Source organism: Trachypithecus francoisi, unplaced genomic scaffold (genome assembly GCF_009764315.1).
Source record: "Trachypithecus francoisi isolate TF-2019V2 unplaced genomic scaffold, Tfra_2.0 Lachesis_group3, whole genome shotgun sequence".
Lineage (NCBI taxonomy): Eukaryota > Metazoa > Chordata > Mammalia > Primates > Cercopithecidae > Trachypithecus > Trachypithecus francoisi.
Window position 1 is genome coordinate 56,186,436 of NW_022681468.1, and position 18,537 is coordinate 56,204,972.

The window sequence follows — 18,537 nt, forward strand, 5'->3', positions numbered from 1 at the left end:
ATGTCCATGAAATCTTCACAATTTATGTTCTTCTGCCGCAACTTCAGCCGGTCCCTCCGTTCAGGGTCCCTGACTTCCCGCAACAGGGAGAATCTCTTCCTTGCCTTTTTCAGCTTCTAGAGCCTGGCTGTATTCTTCAGCTTATGGCTGTGTTACTAGTACTGGGGACCAGGACATGCATATCTTTGGAAGGCTATTACTTTTCTTACACAGAAAGTGTTTAAATTTATCCTGAAGGCAAGAAGATGCTCTTGACACACATTTAGCCAATGAATATGGTGGTGCTTTAGAAATTTATGCTTTAGAAGAATCACTCTATAGAAAATAGACACTGGAGGTAGGGGGAAAATTAAAAGGATATTGCAGTTGTTCATGCAAGAACAATGGGATCCTAAAACAAGGCAAGGCAATGTGGATGGAAGGGGAGATGGTAGACTTAGCTAAAAAAATGAATGTGGAGGCTGATCCAGGTCTTTAGGATGAGTCATCCTGGGTGACTCTCAACTTTCAGTCTTAGGGAGCCTAAGTAGACAGCTATTCCATTAACCAAGATAGCAAATACAAAAGAAGGTACCAGCAGATTTGGGGTAACAAAATATTTGACTTCGGTTTTGGTTGTGTTGAGTTTGAGCAGAGAGGCATTGTACCCAGCTGAAGAAGATCTGGAACCCAGGAGAGAAGGTGGTATTTGAACTCATAAGACAACAATTGTATAGAAGAGGTTGCCTAAAGATAGTGTGTAAAATGAAAAGATTTAAGGGTCAAGTCTATGTTATTAATGACTGGTCTTACAGAGACCTTGCTATGCTTTTTACGAGTAGTACTGAACACAAACCCATGTATGTCTTGTATTTTGTTCAAACTCATGGTAAATAAGAGCAGAGAATTTTTGAGGATAGGAATAACCTTTATTTCTGAATCTCCTCTTGTGTCCTCCCACTGATTGAATGAATACCCACCCACATCCAGGCATAAATCTAGATTGGAGTTATATTGCACCTCTTTGTGTTAAAATATAAATCCTGAATTATTAAAATCAATAGCATTTTTGGTCTGTTGATACCTTTACCAATATAGACCTTTACTTATTTACAAAAAGAAATATTTGGGGTTTCTCCCATTTGAGAATTATCTTTCAAAGTCACAAAGTCACAATAATTAACCTATAATTAGGTTAAGTATGGATGCTTTCCAGGGAAGTAGTTGAAATGTGTGTGTTGTCAGTATTGGACATCTGAAGAAAAAGTTTATTTTCTTTAATGAATACACAAAGTTTTATGCTTCGTGTTTTTTTTAGTCACAAAGTTTTATGTTCATTCCACACAACTTTATGATCCTGTTAGCGTCAGTAAGAAGTGATGAGAGACAGTCTGGAAGTTCTCAAGGCTTCCAAACTCTCCCTGGGTTTATTTTTCCAGTTAATAGCATCCTTTCCTGTCTTTTAGAAACCTCAGAGCTTCAGAGTCATCTTTGGCCTTGTTTTCCTTCTCTTTGTTCAACTGGCCACCAAAATTGGTCAACTGACCTCTGAAATGTCTCATCATTTTCTACCTCTGATTTCTCCCGAGCTCATGTGTTGTGCTGAACTCTTGTGAACCTCAGTAGGGAAGGCACTCCGTTCAAAAGGCTGAAGAACAGAGACCCAGAACCATCAAATGAGACATGGGGTTTTATTAGGGGCTTACATACAAGAAAGAGAGTCCAGGCATGGCGGGCTTGGCAGGAAAACCACAACCACTTGCAAACAGTATGCAGTTTAGAAAGCATTTTCACTTAGCAGCCTCTCCTTAATGACCTACACCTGGCAACCTTCATTTAACTCAAAACTTAGGGCCTCAATCCCCTGCACAGCCTGTGCTCCATGAGACAGGACAGGGGCTCAGATGTTCCTCATAGACAGGGAATGAATCTCCAGGTAGGCCACTTCTGAATTCCCTAGCTTGGAACACACATTCAGGGGCATCTGCCATATAGGGTCATTCTAAGGGTGTGCTTAAGTTATTGCTGTCAGGTGCATTTACTTTACATTTTGAAATAACCTTTTAGTAAGTCTCTCAGCATCCAGCCTATCCCCAGTGCTAGTTTATTTTGAATATTGTCAATTAGGTAAGTTTTCTGAAACACACAACTGATCAAATACCATACAAACCCTTCAGTAGCTCTCCACTGCCTGTCAAATAAAGCTCCAAACATCTAACATCCAAGACCCAGCCTGCCCTCCTCCAGATATTTCCAACCATGGACACCCCACTCTATGCTTTGTGATTTTCTTTCTTTACTGTTCTGATGGGAATGACCTTCCTTTTTCTGCCTTTCTGCCTTCTATGTTGACTTAATGAACAGAGACTTATTTTCAAAGGTCCAACTCAAGGGGCATCTCCTTTGTGTGTCTTTTACTCTCTTCTACTGCCACTACAAGTGTTCTTGCCATATTGACTCTCTCTACCTTAATTCTTATTCCCACTCCTCACCCCTCCTTACCACTCTCAGATTCTGTATCCTTAGCACTTAACTGGTATTTAATAATGATTGAATGGTTTGATGGAAAATCTAGTTAGAGTCTAGTTTCAGTCCCTCTCCTGATTGACTATGGGTCTCTTTTTCTCTTTTGTTTGCCTATAAAAAGGGAGAAAATATAAGTACAGGTTTATCAGATCAGGTCATGAGAGCCTGAGTCTCTACTGCAAGTGTTCTTAATTTACATAGTGAGGTTTTAAGATGAAGAATGAGAATGTTACTCAAATCTTGTACAAACAGGTGTTTGTGCCTGGGTGTGGCTAGCAGGTACAATATAACTCCAAGTCAGATTTATGCTTGGGAGTTTCAGAAGCAGCCATTCTTATTATTTTCTTCCAGGCATGCATGGTAAAACAATTTCACAGGAATGCATACTTTAATCTTATTCGGTTTTGTGGGTTTCCCAGGAGACTTGCTCATGTCTTTCAGGTATCATATGGGCTGTTGCCCAGGGTTAAAGAGCAGGTAGGGCTGCAAGTAATCTTTGATAGTGAAACCTGGCTTCTATTCAAAAACATGAAAATTTAACCTGTTCCGGGATTTGAGAGTCCATTGGTTATCAAAACCCCCTAGTTCCTTAAGGCTGTGGACTCTTTGATTGGGTTATGAGAACGTACTCACTGGGCTAAAGAACAATCTTGCTTTTATCTTTCCAAGATTTGAGTAAATTGTGCTTATATTTTATGGAAAGCCAGGGAGGTAGACACCACCTCATGGAGAGATGCAGTCAGAAGTGTTGTATTGGGGCCGGGCATGGTGGTTCACGCCTATAATCCCAGCACTTTGGGAGTCTGAGGTGGGTGGATCACTTGAGGTCAGGAGTTTGAGACCAGCCTGGCCAATGTGGTGAAACCCTGGCTCTATTAAAATCACAAAAATTAGCTGGGCATAGTGGCACACGCTTGTAATCCCAGCTACTTGGGAGGCTGAAGCAGAATAATTGCATGAACCTGGGAGGCAGAGGTTGCAGTGAGCTGAGATTGTGTCATTGCACGCTAGCCTGGGTGACAAGAGTGAAACTCCACTTCAACAACAACAAAAAAAGTGTAGTATTGGTTTGCTGATAACAAAGTACCATTGAACAGATGTTTTAAAGAACTGAAGTTTATTGTCTCCCAGTGCTGGATGCTTGATGCCCAAGATCAAGGTATCAGGAGGGTAAGTTCCTGCTGAGGCTGTGAGACAGACTCTGTTCCAGGCCTCTTGCCTAGTTTCTTGTGGCTTGCTGGCAATCTTTGGCATTTCTTGGCTTGTAGATGTATCATCCTGATATCTGTTTTTATCTTCTCATGGTGTCCTACCTGTGTGCATATGTGTCTCTGTGTGCAAATTCTCCCTTTTTATAAGGATACTAGTCATGTTAGATTAGGGCTCACACGAATGACCTCATTTTAACAGAATTATCTCTGTGGAAACCTTGTTTCCAAATAAGTTTATACTCTGAGGTACCGGGGGCTAGGGTTTTGACTTATTGTTTTTGGGAGATCCAATTCTACCCATAACGAATGGTATATGCTGGTCTGGCACACTGGCTGTAGCCCTGGAGTAAGATCTTGGAGGCTTCCGGCTGGGCCAGTGTCAGGAATCAGTCCTTTGGTGCTGGACTATGGGGATACCTGGAGAACTCTTAGAGAGAGGATTGAAGGGAGGTGCTAGATAAACGTGAGGCAGAGGCTATCTTCCAGTTGGCAGGACAGCATTTTAAGTATCATTCCTAGGTAGAGAGACTGATTTACTTGGCAGTGTATTTTAGGGGTGCTGAGACGGCCATTTCCTTGTAAAATTCCTATTTGTTGATGAATACTTGAACTTATGTTAACCAGCTTCTACAAGTTATAGAAGTCGTTGCTTATGAAGTATTCATTTTGTGCCAGGCATAGTTCTTTCTCATCACACTCTATAAGGATGGTGTTTTATTCTCTACAAGATGAGAAAACGGAGTCACACTGGTTAAACAACTTGTCCAACGCCACAACTAGTAAGACTCCCAGAGTCTGTGCTGCTAACCAGTATAGTAGTATGCCTCTATGTAAATTCTATGTAAATAGCATATGTGCTAATAAGAGACTACCATATTTTCACTGTTCTTGGGTGGGTCTCATTATACATTTTTAAATGATTTTTGCACAATCTATTTCAGATTCATTTTGTAGTAATGAGGAACATAGAAAATATGTAAAGCTAAAGATTGGCTCACTGGGATGCAGTCTATTCCCTCCTCTTCCTTTCTCCAGCAGAGGTCACAGGCCTTGGCTCTGAGCATGGCCACATTGATTAGGGGCAGATGTTATATGATCTGAGAAATTTTCCTGGCCTCAGCTTTTGATAATGTCTGAAATTTTAATCCTGGGATTCATTGTACTTATAGGAGCTCTCAGATAAATAGTTGTTGACATGATTTACCTATACCAGGATATTCAAGTTTGAGCACCTCCTCCCTGCTGTTAGCATTTTAATTACATCTGCGATTACTTTCTTAGACGACTAGCTGTGATAAGACTCTTAAGGACAGGGAGCTTGTTACATTGATGGTGTAGAACTTGGCTGATGGTAGCCAAGGAATCCAGGAATATAATCAACCAATTAATTATTTAATTAGTTGAAACAACATTATTTATTGAATACTTCTTCTGGGCCAGATATTGTGCTATATGCTGGTATAGAGCAAAAAAGAGAAGCTGAAAGGAGAAGTGTATAGAGCTCTGAAAATAAACCCCATGATTTTGGGAGTTTTGCCTCAGGCTAGCTGGTCCTTCTCCAATACAATATTATCTCCAGTGGATAAAGTTCAAGATAAGATGTTTCCAGGGAGAGATGACGGGTAGTGATCTACGGAATCTTGTTGCTTTGCTTCCCTTCTTTTGTTTTTTAGTTATGCCAGAGATTATGAAGCGCTGTACCAGAATTGGACGAGTCAAGGAAAGATAAGAACTCCCACCAACATTCATAGATCTGGAAAAGAAAATTCATTCATGTTTAGGTTGCTACTTCAGATAAAGAAAACTTTTAGAATTACCTGTGATTAGAGTTTTCTGAGTTGTCATTTATTATATCTCCTGTCAATACAGTATCTGACACATAGGAAGCACTAACTAAATGTTTTTACTCTTTTACAGTTGAGTTAAATAGTATTTTTCTATATGGGCAGAAAATAATTGCTTTGGTTCTCAAGGATACCTGAGTTTTCAATTCCTTAGATTGTAGAACCTGAAGACCTTCATTAATTAGAGAAGTTAAACACACACACGAAGGAAAAAGTTGTATCCCTTATCTTAACACCCACAGAATGGGTGGGGTAAAAATAGGGCTATAGTGGGTAGCAACTTACTGAACTCAATATCTGGAAAAAAAGATTCTCCAAGAAGACTGGCTGACTGAATTGAAGCATGGGCATACAATAGCATTAGAATTTTCTTTTTTCTTGCTATTATCTTTATTAATGACCTGTTAGAAGTTTCTAAATATAGTTAACTATTTCAATTTTCTCGAAGTTTTTCAACTAAGAAAGCCACAGAAGCACACTGTGGTTGAAAACTTGGAAACAGTACATGTCAGAACCTGAGTGATGAATTTCTCTTCTTCTGCACTGCTGAGTTGATGAATGGGAACTGCTGACAAATCCATACAAATGAGAACTTTCTGGAAGGTGGGCAGTGATGCAAGACAGCTGTTTTTTGCCTGTTGGTTCCAGATTGTCCTGTTTTGCTGCATGCTTGGCTCTTGCATATCTCTTTCTTTGCTGGTAAAGGTAAATTTTTTTTTTTTTTTTTTTTTTTTTTTTGTGGGGAGTGCTGGTGTTCTAAAGGATGTTCCAGATGGGAATTTTGGGGTTAAGTACTTGTGACTTGAGAGCTGGCCTTGATATTTTGGTTCATCTGCTAGTTACCATTTTAAGATGCTTAAAAAATTAGTCCTTTTAACAAGCATTTTAAATGTTTAATACTAATCTAAAGTGAAACCTGTATCTCTTGTGTTGATGATACAACAGTTACTCTATCTAGTAGTTAACTGCATCAATAATGTTCATTAATGGAACTTTTATGGCTGGTTGTTGGGTTTACCAGTAATCTCTAGTTTTCTTGCTTTATGCATATTTGAGACACAATTATAGAGACTATTTCTTTCCCTCAAGAGGGCTAGTTTTCCCTCCATTGATTCTCCTATTTCTATAGTATTTTGCAGTACTAAGCTGCCTTTTATGTTAGCTTACTACCAACTCTTAAGGTCATTAATAATTCATGCTCCAGATGTGTGACTTGGTAGCTTTAATTAGCTATTACTATTTTCTAGAAAAGATTATTTTACTTTTGAGTATTATTACACGGAACAAACTACTTAAAGAATGTATATACTTAAAAATGAAATAATTTTATTGGAACTGTGTTTTAGACTCCAAATTTACTTTCCTTTGTATTTTCCTTTTATTTTAGGAATGAAAACTTGTTAATAAAATATTATTTTTATATATTAGCATATTTTATACTTTAAGTGCTTACAGTGTTTTGGGAATGCTTTTGCGTTGCCCCAATATCCCATTTCCATTGCCATCTCAAATTTCAAGTGGTTAGTTTATATTCTTTTATAGGCTATAAATTTGTAAGCCATATGAAGAATGGCTTGTGTTTTTGTCTAATGTTTCATAAGCCTTTGTACTTAGTCTGACCACAATTGAGCATCTTTTAAAGACCTGAAATGATGACTTCCAGCCATTGTATTTTGACTTAGCTGACTCAAAGGGCCCTGAGCCTTCAATCAGGCAGAGCTGGGCTCCAAGAACAATACAGCTCAATGCATTTCTATGGAAATAGAGTCTCTGTGTACATGTTGCTCTCCTTATCAGAAGGTATGGCTGTTCAAGTATCCCAACAGCTGTCATAAAGATGTCTTAAAACTAAATTAGTTGGAACTCAACTTGTATGCTTCAGAATTCACAGGAAGTGGGGAGAGAGAAGATGTTGCAAAATCTAACACTACAATTTGCCAATTTTTTAAAGCTTTGAGCCATAGGATTTGACCAATGTTCCTCTGAACTGGTCTTTTTAAAGTGATGGTGGGATAATTTTATGATTGAAAAGTTCTGTAATTAAATGTAGCATAAAAGAAAACTTTTAGAACTAAAGAAATTTAGAAAACCATGTAAGTTTGGGTTTAATGTAGCGGGATGAATGAACTCTTGTTCTATCTGAATAAGTGCCTCTAGATAAACCTGAGAAAATCAGAGAACCCATTCTAGTGATATGTTTTCATTTACTTCTAGAATGACAGTAAATAAGTCAGTCTGGGAAAATATTCCAACTGAGGCAAATTGTTAGATATGTAGAGGTTTACATAGATTCGCTTTCTTGTGAACTATTGGGTTAATGACATGTTGAAAAGGTTGTCTAAAATTTTTTTGGTATTTACAGCTACTTTATCGAGTAATTGCTATTCTTATTTTAAATTTTATAATATGCAGAATTCTGTGTTATCACTTCTGAGCTTCTTTTGCTACTATTTCAATTGAAGTAAAAACTTTACAATAAAACTTTTCCTATTAGTTTTATTGATTGATTAATTGTCTAATTTCAAATTAGGTGTAACTATGTGTGTCTGGCTTACCACCATAATGTTGCATGTGGTGTAAATAATTATAGAAAGGACTGTGCTAAATAGTGGTTTGCCAAGTATTCACAAGCTCAATGAACATATCAGGCAAAGTGTTAATTTGCCTGTTTTATTTCTGTCTCTGTTATCAATAGCCTTCAAGTCTTCTGGGATCAAGGTTTGGTTTCTAGTCACTTGCTAATTGCCATTTGAATTATAATTTCACAAATAACAAACAGAAGATTAAGTCTCAGGCTTTAAAGCCCATATTTTTTTCTCCATGAAAAAATTAATTTATTTCTGTGAAAAGAGTGACATTAGCTTTTACACTGATTTTAGTTTCTTAGGATAAATGAAACTGGAAGGAGTTCTGTTTCCTCATTAGGCCTTAATACCCCTGTTCAAAAACCGTGGCCATATTACATTTTACATTCCTTTTGCTGCTTTGCCTTGTTAAGGTTTCTGTGAAATGATTTCAAGGGCTGATTGTATTTCAGAGCATGTTTTAAATGGAAATATGAGTCCTCAAGGAAATTTATGTTATCTTGGAGGTACTTTAAAAGAGGGAAGAGGAAACAAAGATACAGGGGAGGGGAAAGCAAATAAAAGGACCCTTTCTATGAAGAAAGGTGCACAATTAGGTGTGCATAGGGGAAGTCGTGTTAATTGACAGAAGTTTATTTTATGGGGACTCTAAAAGGTAACTGTCAAACTTTAGTGCTGCATTTTCAACTACTAGTTTAGTCAGGATTCTTTCGGTTGCAAGTGACTGAAAACCCAACCTAAACTGTCTTGTGTTGTTAAAAAGAGAGAGTTTACTGGTACATATGAGTCATATGTGATACAGCCTCAACTGTGCCTGAATTCATGGCTAAAACTATACAACCAAGAACTGGGTTCTTGAAACTCATTTATTGGATCTGTTTCTTCAATGTTGGCTCTATTTTGGGACCTCGCATAGTTACTGGGTGCCTGTCAGCAACTCAGAGGTTTAAATCCAGGATAAAAAATGTTAGAGTCTTGTCCCAATGTTCCCAGGAAATGCCCTGACAGCCACCAGGCCCAGACTGAACGAGGTTACCAGCCTGCCCTACACTGCTCATTGTGGCCAGGAAGGTAATACTCTGACTGAAAAAGGTTCACCCCCAGAACTGACGATTGGCCCTACCCAGATCGTATTATTTGAGAATGGGAGGGGGTGGATCCTCAAGCAAACATTAAGGCAGTTGCCAGAAGAGGGAAGGGAGGTTGGAGAGGTGAAGGACAAATAGACACTATAGATACTGTGTACATCTCCCTCTTTAGGCTGGGCATATTATTTAGACACTGTGGTATGTTTGCATTCCCAGGGCTCCATAAAATGACTACAAAATCCAGGATTACCTGAAGTACAATTATTCAGTAGAAGGAAAATGTATTCTTTTACTCTCAGGCCCAGAAAAAGCAAGGATTAATACTGGTTATCATCTTTAAATTGTCATCATATAATGTCAAGTAAAAAAGTGATTCATCTCCAAATATTTGATATTAAACATGCAGATTGAATTCGAAGATGCTCTGGAGTTTATCTAAAACAGTGCTATGTACGTTTTTAGAATCTGAAAAAAAGCTGTCACCTCTCTCCAGAAAATGTACATCAACACATACTCACAAAATATGATATGTAATTTGAGAGTTTAGAAGTCCCAGCCCCTAACTCCTGATGTAATCCAATCACTCATCCAGAGCTTGAACACCTTCTGTAATACCCTAGCAGGAAGTTGTTCCAGTCTAGATTTGAAATCTCCTGGCCATGCACTCAAATTTGGCCCTAAAATCTCTAGGTACCATGGCTGTCTCTGTCTACTGGTCACCTCAGGAGCTTCTTAAGGCTTTGCTTCTCATCCTTTACTTTAAAATCAATTTCTTCTTTTCTTTGTTTTAAAACAGGGTTTCTCTCTTCTATGTCTGTTTCTTTAGGGTGCATTTGTTTCTCTTCTCTTTCAGATAGATGACTCTTTGGGACAATTTGATAAACTTTCTGATTATGGTTTCTGTTAAGATGTTGCCTTTGGATGCATTTCCTTTGGGGGAAATACCAGAAGGGTATGTTTGCACCCTGTCTAGCCTCTTTAGACTTCAAGAGCTGTCTTAGTTCAGGCTGCTATAACAAAATACCATAGATGAGGTGGCTTAAACAGCAGCCATTTATTTCTCACAGTTCTGGAGGCTGGGAATTTTTGGGAGACACAAACATTTAGTCCATTGCAAGAGTTGCGATTCCTCACTTATCTGTGAGAAGAGATTGGGCATCCACTGGCAGAGAACTCATTGCCACTAGCAGGTGACAACACTGTGTCTAGGCTGCTCTTTAGTTCCTGCTTATGTTAAACCCAAATCTGTTCTTTTGTAGTTTCTGCCCTTTGGCACTAGTCCTACCTCTTGGAACTACATGGAGAAAACACAAGGCTACACATCAGATGTAACAGAGCATATTTACACAATCTATATGTTCTCCTGGCACAGCTCTGCCTCCAGTGCTGAGGAGGGTCTCCGTCTGAATCATACCTGAGAGTTCTCCCACCCAGTGATCTTTTTGATGAAAATACCCAAAGCTCTGATAAAGGAGAAACATTACCCTTTTTAGTGGTTATATCTGCAGTTCTCTTTTCTGTCTACCCAAACCAATGCTTCTGGAATGGGAGTTCAGTTTGAAGTTGGTCTCTTAATTCCTAGTAATCCACTTGCAAATTGTAGTGGTGGATGAGGCAGCTAGGTGCTAGAATTCTGTGCTGTCAGTACTCAGTGTCTGCTTGACATGAACAGGTTTTATTTTTACTGTAAAAGGTGGAGCAGATAGACTTTCCAGCATGCTTTCTTCCTTTTTAAACCCCATCTGCTCTGCAATCAGTAGATACATGAAGGACCATGGGTGTCAGCTGCCAGCATTTTTGCAGTCTCTTGCGCTTTGTTTCGCAGAAAGATTGTCTTTGTGCCAGTGGTGTGGGCTTTTTGGAGTATCTAAACTGTCACGCTACTTAGCCGCCCTGGCAGGGAAGCCACTGGCAGCAGCTTTTCAATTGGCCCTCTAAACTGGACAGGAGAGAGAGAGCTCAGGGACAACTGATGCCGGAGTGTGACTAGGACATCCCTTTCAGTCTGTTGTAAACACAGGATTTCAGCTTTTGGATTGTAACTAGCCTGCTCTAGGAATCCTTTGAGCACATAAGCAGGATTGACATGGTGCAGACATGGCAGCCTTTGTAGCTTGTTAAGCCTTGTATGCCAGTCAGCATATTTAAAATCACCCCCTCTCCCAGCAGCAGGTGCTAACATCACAGTGGGAGTGGTATAAACTAGGGGACAGTCCTGGAGGAGTTACGAGTGGGGCTAGAGGAAGTTAGCTCACAGCAGACTCTATAGGAAATAAGAGAAGAGGAAAGGTAATGTGGCAGAAAGAAATTCTATGGCAGTAGTGAAACCACTGTACAGTGAACTTGGTGATGCACAAACATCTATGTTAACACAGAACCGCTGACTGGGGGAAAGCACCACACTGCTAACTTGACCAAGTAGTTTGTAGTTCCCTTGCTTGGGCAGATAAAGCTTACATAAATGTAGTCAGAGTTTTACATCAATGCAAATTATTAACGTTTTCTCAGATCCTGCCTGCTCTCTGATTTTACCTCAAAGAAAACTAGGACAAATGCTGGAAGAAATCTCATTAGGGAGATTCTGGCTTATCCAGAGCAGCCTCAAGTGTGGACACGCAAATGGATTTTCAGGGCAAGTGGAGCAGATGTGTTGTCAGCCCTCCTCATTACCAGTTTATGCCTCCCTGCCCCAGGAAAAGGCAGGAAATGGGCAGGGCTGGCTGGGCTGGCTAACCCCACCCCAGCTCCCAGGCCATATGAGACTTAGGATGCACATTAACAGTTTCACCATGCTCCTGGCCTCTTGCCTTTCTCCCTTTATCCTTTTCTTCTGTCAGCAATAAATATTTACTAAGCACCTCTTAGGTGTCAGGAATTGTGTTTGGTGTTAGGGAACCAGAGGAGATGAACACGGATGAAGTTCCTGCCGTCATGGAGCTTATAGCTGAGCAAAAAAGAGAGTCAAATAGTCATATAAATATGTGTATGGTTTTAAACCTGGATAAGTGCCAGGAAGGAAAGGTATAAGATGCCATAAGAGTGTCTAACAAGGGGCCTGCCATGAGGTACTGGAGTCTGTCCACTTGCTTACTCAGCACCTTCTCCAAGACAGACAGTGTAGTTCCAGTAGGGCCCCTCCCTATATTATTTTGTTTCAATTTACCTTTCTTTTCTCCAAGGTTGCATTGCAAAAATACATACTTTGGTTCTTCAATTTATTTTACCTTCATTTTATTTTGTCAACTTCAATATTCACCTTTTCAAATCATTGTTGACGGTGCATGGATTACCTAGCACAAGGCCTAGCAGGTAGTAGCTACTCAATATTTATCAGTTCCCTTCTCAGCAGAAGCCTATGTCTTGCATTTATAATGACTTTCTCTAAGGCCCTAACTGCTCACATCTGACCAAGCAGTTAAGTTACTATGATGAGAAGTTGGGATCCCTAAATCCAGTCTCCAGCTCAGTGAACTCTTAGGCTTTAGAGATATAGATTTCAAGGCTTCAAGAGATACAAGGATGGGTTTTGGGGGAATTTTATTGTGTTCCTCTTGGAAGATGGGCTTTGACCATTCTTTATGAGTATGAGTTCCAGACAAGTCTTTTGCCCTAGGAAATTTCTCCTGTCATTATGTAACTACTAATATTGAATGTTGAACTCACCTCTGGTCACTCAATAAATTCTACTGATGCAACAGTAAAATCCTGTTCTTATCAAATTTAGTTCTATTTTTTACATATGTTATTAGTACTAGAAAAGTTGACATGCATGTAACTTTCTCATTCTTATCAATGGGAAAGCACTAAATTATAAATTTTCATTTAAATATTGCTAATTGGATAGCTCACACATAGCATTTTAATGGTTTCTAGGGCATCTCAGGGCAAGTTTTTTCTTGAATATTGATTTTGGAGAGCAGGGGGTCAGCAGGGAAATATGAAATAGGTAATTCAAATGCATTTAGCAAATGATTTACTGAAGATTAGTTTTATGACACTACTCTTGCCCTTTTCCATTAATGTTAGAAAATATATTATGCCATAGGAATTTTTATGTAATACTTGCCATTCTGTCTCAAAGCAAATAGGAAATTTGCTTGTAGTTTTGTGCTCATTAGAATTATTTTTCAACCAGAAGGATTTTCTGAAATCAGAGTGTGGCCTTTTTAGTCTGTGTGATTTGCAGGGAGAAGAACTTGCTCAGTGTTTCTTCAAATCCTTCCCTAATGGCTGATCCTCGCACAGCTCTCATATGTCAGTGTATTTCTGAGTGAGAGCTTTACAAAAAGTGGCTGCAGAAGTTTTCTTTTTATACCAATCTAAACATCAGCTTCTACTAAATGCAAATGTTATGCACATGATTGGAGTGATATCATTTTATTAAAACTCTTCTCATAATCTACCTCTAAAAGGCCTTCTGTTTCCATTATAGCTAGGTTATTGATGCTAAATAGTTCAGCAAATTGGGTTGTTGAAGCGCATCTGCCATGCATTATTCATTAAGTACGTCTTTCACAAATCATAGCTGTCTGTTGCCTAATCCCGGAGTCCCAGTAGCACTACTTCTTGGGGAATCTGTTTCTTTTGTGAGCCAAGAAATGGAGTCACAGGCATATCTGTCAAGGCAACACTTGGTTACACTGTTGTCTTCAAAATGTACTGCATAATGGGGAAAAGGTTTAATTAATGTTCTACAGTAATGTGTCTGTTTATAAAGAAATAATGTACTATAAAATTAAGCAACGTATAGTGAATGTACCTCCTAATGGCGAGGCTGGCATTTTAAGTGATCAGTAAATCACTTAACTATTAGGACTTTCTTGAATAAGGGTAATAAAGGGAGACATTTGGAAATGGTAGATACCGGTACATACGATTATCCACTAAATAAAACATTTTTATTGTGATCACAGTGTTAATCACATTGTAGAACAGCCTGATCAGGAAATGTGAGAAATTGTATATGAATTTTTTCATCTCTGACATGATTAGCTTTTGCATTAGAATGAATGTAAGTCCCAAATATTTAAACCAGGATATGGCTTTCCTCAGAGGACAGCCCTGCTTTAGTTTCCTGAGACTGAAAGATTATTTGTAAAACCCCTAAAGCTGCTCCTTCCCATGATTAAACTCTTCCTTATTTGGATCAAGCTATGTAGGCCTGGAACTTTCCTCCAGCACCCTACCTCTGGGTTGTCTTTTCAACTCTTGGGGTAGAATTTTTTATTCTTAGGCCTTTGCTGCTCCTCTCACATTGATGGGGGCTTTCCTACTTCTGGCATCTGCAGACACAATCAGTTCTGTATGGTCCCACTGGCCCAGTGCTTCAGTAGGTGATATCCCTCTGCTTAGAAGAAAGAAGTCGGAGGGCTGACCAATAAGACTTAATGTTGTCAGGCTGTCCCCTGGAACTGTTTAACGTTGTCTCTATGCCCTGCCTTCCTTTGATCATGGAGGTCACACCCAAGCAAACAAAATTGACAAGGGGGCTGTATTGTTTCCCTCTAAGAGTTCAGGCTTTCCCACTTAACTCCTCTTTTCTGGCATAACACAGTAGGATCATCAAAATTTTCTACTTTAAGTCTTCTAACATCATGCTCCCAAACCATCATGTTTCATCCCCGATCACTCACTAGTTTTTTCTTTTAAAGAAAAGCTTTTAAAAGAGCAAGTTGACAAATAGTTACATTAAATACTTATCATTAAAAGCAAACAAACAAAAATTTGAGATCTCCAGTCTTTGCATATTATGCATGATTAAGAGTATTCTTCAAAATGGAAATTGTATTTGAAGTGTTAAGCAGTCATACCTTTAAAATGCTTTAGAAAGCATCCATTTATATTTAATCTTTTACTGCGCTAATGTATGTAAGATAGACTGTCTGTGGAGGGTTTTGTAAAACAAAATTGTAAATTCCAAGATGTTGTGCTTAATGGGTTGTGGTGTCTGAATCCCAGATCTCTACTGATGAAAATTTGGCAGGTTGGGAAGTGAGATGAGAATTTAATGAACAAAATCTAATCTAAGAGATGGAAATGCTGTTACTCTCAAATACGGAGAAATTAATGGGCTGGAAAAGGTTTGAACAGTTTCCACAGTGGCACAGAGTGGTTTCCATAAAGGAGAGAATTGGGGCTGGTTGGTTGCAATGTGTGTCAATGTGCTGATGGCCAGGGCTGAGCTTGGTCAGTGGGAATTATGAATGAGTTGTTGCTCCCACAGCAGATCCCTTGGTTTAGTTCATATTGGTTTTCCAGAGCTCTGTCGGGGTGAGGGTAGGAGTGGGAGCTGTTTTAGATTGGTTTAAATGCCTCTGGATGTTTGTTTCTTTAATTTGAAAAAACATCATGTAACCAGAAACTTTTTTACTGTGACCTTGAGTAATAAGGACATAACCACAGTTATAAGATAGAAATTCAAAGATTTTAATGAATGGAAAAAGCTTCTCTTACAACCAGTTAATTTTCTCTTTAAATTCTTATCTAATTTCTCTTCTAGTATAAGTCAAAAAAGTCTCTGCGAAATATCCCTTGCTAGAATTTAGTTATGAACCAAAGCCAGTTGCTAGGGCAACCAGGCCAGAGGCAGTTAATTAATTAACCTTTGTCATTGTATACAGATAAAGCCACTGAGTCCTGCCTAGAAAATAAATGGGCAAGGTCAGGGTGCTTTCATGCTCTCGGGAGTGGTGAAGAACAGTCTTACCTTAACCCTATTCCTGCTCTTCTCCACCTCCATTTCCCAGCAGGAAGTTGGTGGCTTTTGTTTTGAAGTCAACAAGGGAGAAAGATGAAGAAGCAGGGCATGAACTCAGGAAGCTTATGGAGAAAAGATCCTTAAAGGGAATAAAACAAAACCATGGAGCTGAGCGATAAGCTATTGGTTAATGCCTAGTAGGTGGCAGAGCCTTGTTTTCTCTTTCTCTGTCTCTGATTCATATTCTCTCTCTCTCTCTCTCTCTGCCTCTGTGTGTGTGTGTGTGTGTGTGTGTGTGTGTGTGTGTTGGGGGATGAGTGAGAGCTAAAAAATATCTGAGTGGTTAGAGATAATTCCAGGTCAGTGAAGAATACATAGCACTGTGGTGTCAATGAGGTCTGGGTTTCTAAAGAATCACAAACAAGGCCCCAGAGAGCTAGTGACACAGTTTGTTTGCCGACTGCCATTCTTCAGGTGGCCCATTAGATGGTAAGTGGTGGGCAGTGGGTGGCTCTGTGCCTGCAGTACTGATTGTCACCAAAACAACATCAGAGGGAGTGACGGTCAACAGTACGGTAGAGTAGGTGGTCTCCTGATCATATTCCCTCAGCATCAACAATTAAACAGCTATCTATGGATGAAAGTGCCTTTGGGTGAGCTTTGGGATTTAGGTAGGAGGTTGTTAAATCTTGGTGGAACCCAACATCTAGGAGAGTCATTTTGAGAGGACAGACCTGAGTCCAGATCTGGATATAGAACCCTTACCCAGAAATATACCCATCCCATTGTGGACTCAGATACAACTCCATTTAGCCCTGGTGCTGCCTCCAGAGCCATCTGCCAAGATACCTGGGAGGAGTCATGACCATTCATGCCTTAGGTGACAGGCTTATCAACCTTAGTCTCAGCTGTGGACTCTGAAATTGTCCTGTAATTTGGCTCTAACCCCTCTTAGCTGGGTCTGAAAGCAGTTCTGCCCACTCAGGGACCTCGTGGGAGACATACCTATCTATGCCTTTGTAGGCAGGCCATTTGACCTGGATCTCAGTGCAGATCCTGACATGGCCTTGCAACTCAACTCCAGCACCTCTCAGCTGCAGCCTGAGCAGTTCTGCCTACCCGTAGACTTGGAGGGAGACACACAAGCCCATGTCCCCAGAGGCAGGCCTGGAGACATTGGTCTCAGCCGTGGATGCTTAACCATCCCTGTTATTGAGTTCCTGTCAGCCATGGTATGAGACTAGCACCACCTGCCAAGGGACCCACCCAGTCATGCAGTGGAAGTTCTCCCAGGGACACCTGGAGGAAGCTACACTACCTTGTAACAGGCCTGCCATCTGGAAACCCTGAAGCAGACCGACATCTTTGCACCAGCCCTACTGACCAAGGTCCTGAAGGCAGTTCAGTCTACCCAGTGACTGCATAGGATCCATGCCTGCTTGAGCCCCTGGTAACTGTGAACCCAGCAGCAGTCATGTGACTCAGCTCCAACCCCAATTTACCATGATTCTGGCAATCCTATCAGCCCAGTGGCCCAACAGGAGAAGATCTTCACCTGCTGAAACCGTGTATAAAGACAGGAATAGGTATTTGCTCCTATAAATGCACAGACACCAATGCAAGGCTACACAAATAATGAGGAATCAGGCAAATATGAACCACTCAAGGAAAACAGTAAAGCTTTAGCAACTCACCCCAGAAATAGAGATCTATGAATTGCCTGAAAACAAATTTAAAATAATCCTAAAGAAGTTCTATGGGATGCAAGAGAACAACGATAAAAAACTAAAACAATCAAGGAAAGAGTACATGAACAAAAGGAGAATAGAAGTCAAAATAATATAAAGGAACCAAGCGGAAATACTGGAGCTGAAGAATATAGACGCTTCCTGATATACAATGGGGTTATGTTGTGATAAACCCATTGTCAATTGAAAATGTAATAAGTTAAAAATGCATCCAATACACCTAATCTATCAAATGTCATACATTAACCTAACCTATCTTAACTGTGCCTATAGTTGCCCTAAAGGACATTAGTCTATGGTTGGGCAAAATCATCTGGCAACACAGTGCACTGTAGGGGTATTGGTTGTTTCCCCTCATGATCATGTGGCTAAATGGAAGCTATGGCTTGCTGCTACTGTCCAGCATTGTGAGAGGGTACTGTACCACTTTCTACTGAAAGCCTATCACTTTTGCACCATCATAAAGTAAAAAAAAAAATCATAAGTCAAACTGTCATAAGTGGAGGACCATCTGAATAATGATAGAACTGAAAAATTCAATCAAAAGCTTCAAGAGAAGAATCGAAAGAGTTGGCTAACTCAAAGACAGGTCATTTGATATTAGTCAATTAGAGAAACAAAAAGAGAGAAGAATCTAAAAGAGTGAAGAACGCGTAAGAGTGAAGAAAGCACCATCAAGCAAATGAGCATATGAATTATGGGATTTTCAGAAGGAACAGAGTGAGACAGAAGTCTTATTTTAAAAATACTGGCTGTAAACATTCCAAATATTGGAACAGATATGGACTTCCAGATTAATGTGTTCAAAAAAATCCGAAAAACCTTAAAATACTCTAAGACATATTATAACCAAACTGTG

General features: G+C 39.6%; 1 long non-coding RNA gene across 1 annotated transcript in view; it reads left to right on the forward strand.

The window, feature by feature from the left end:
• Positions 1–5,872: 5,872 nt before the first annotated feature.
• LOC117069693 overlaps positions 5,873–18,537 on the forward strand; it is a 325,386-nt gene continuing 312,721 nt past the window's right edge. The window contains exon 1 of the long non-coding RNA XR_004431636.1: positions 5,873–6,265. This is a non-coding gene — a long non-coding RNA (uncharacterized LOC117069693). The remainder of the gene's footprint in view (positions 6,266–18,537) is intronic.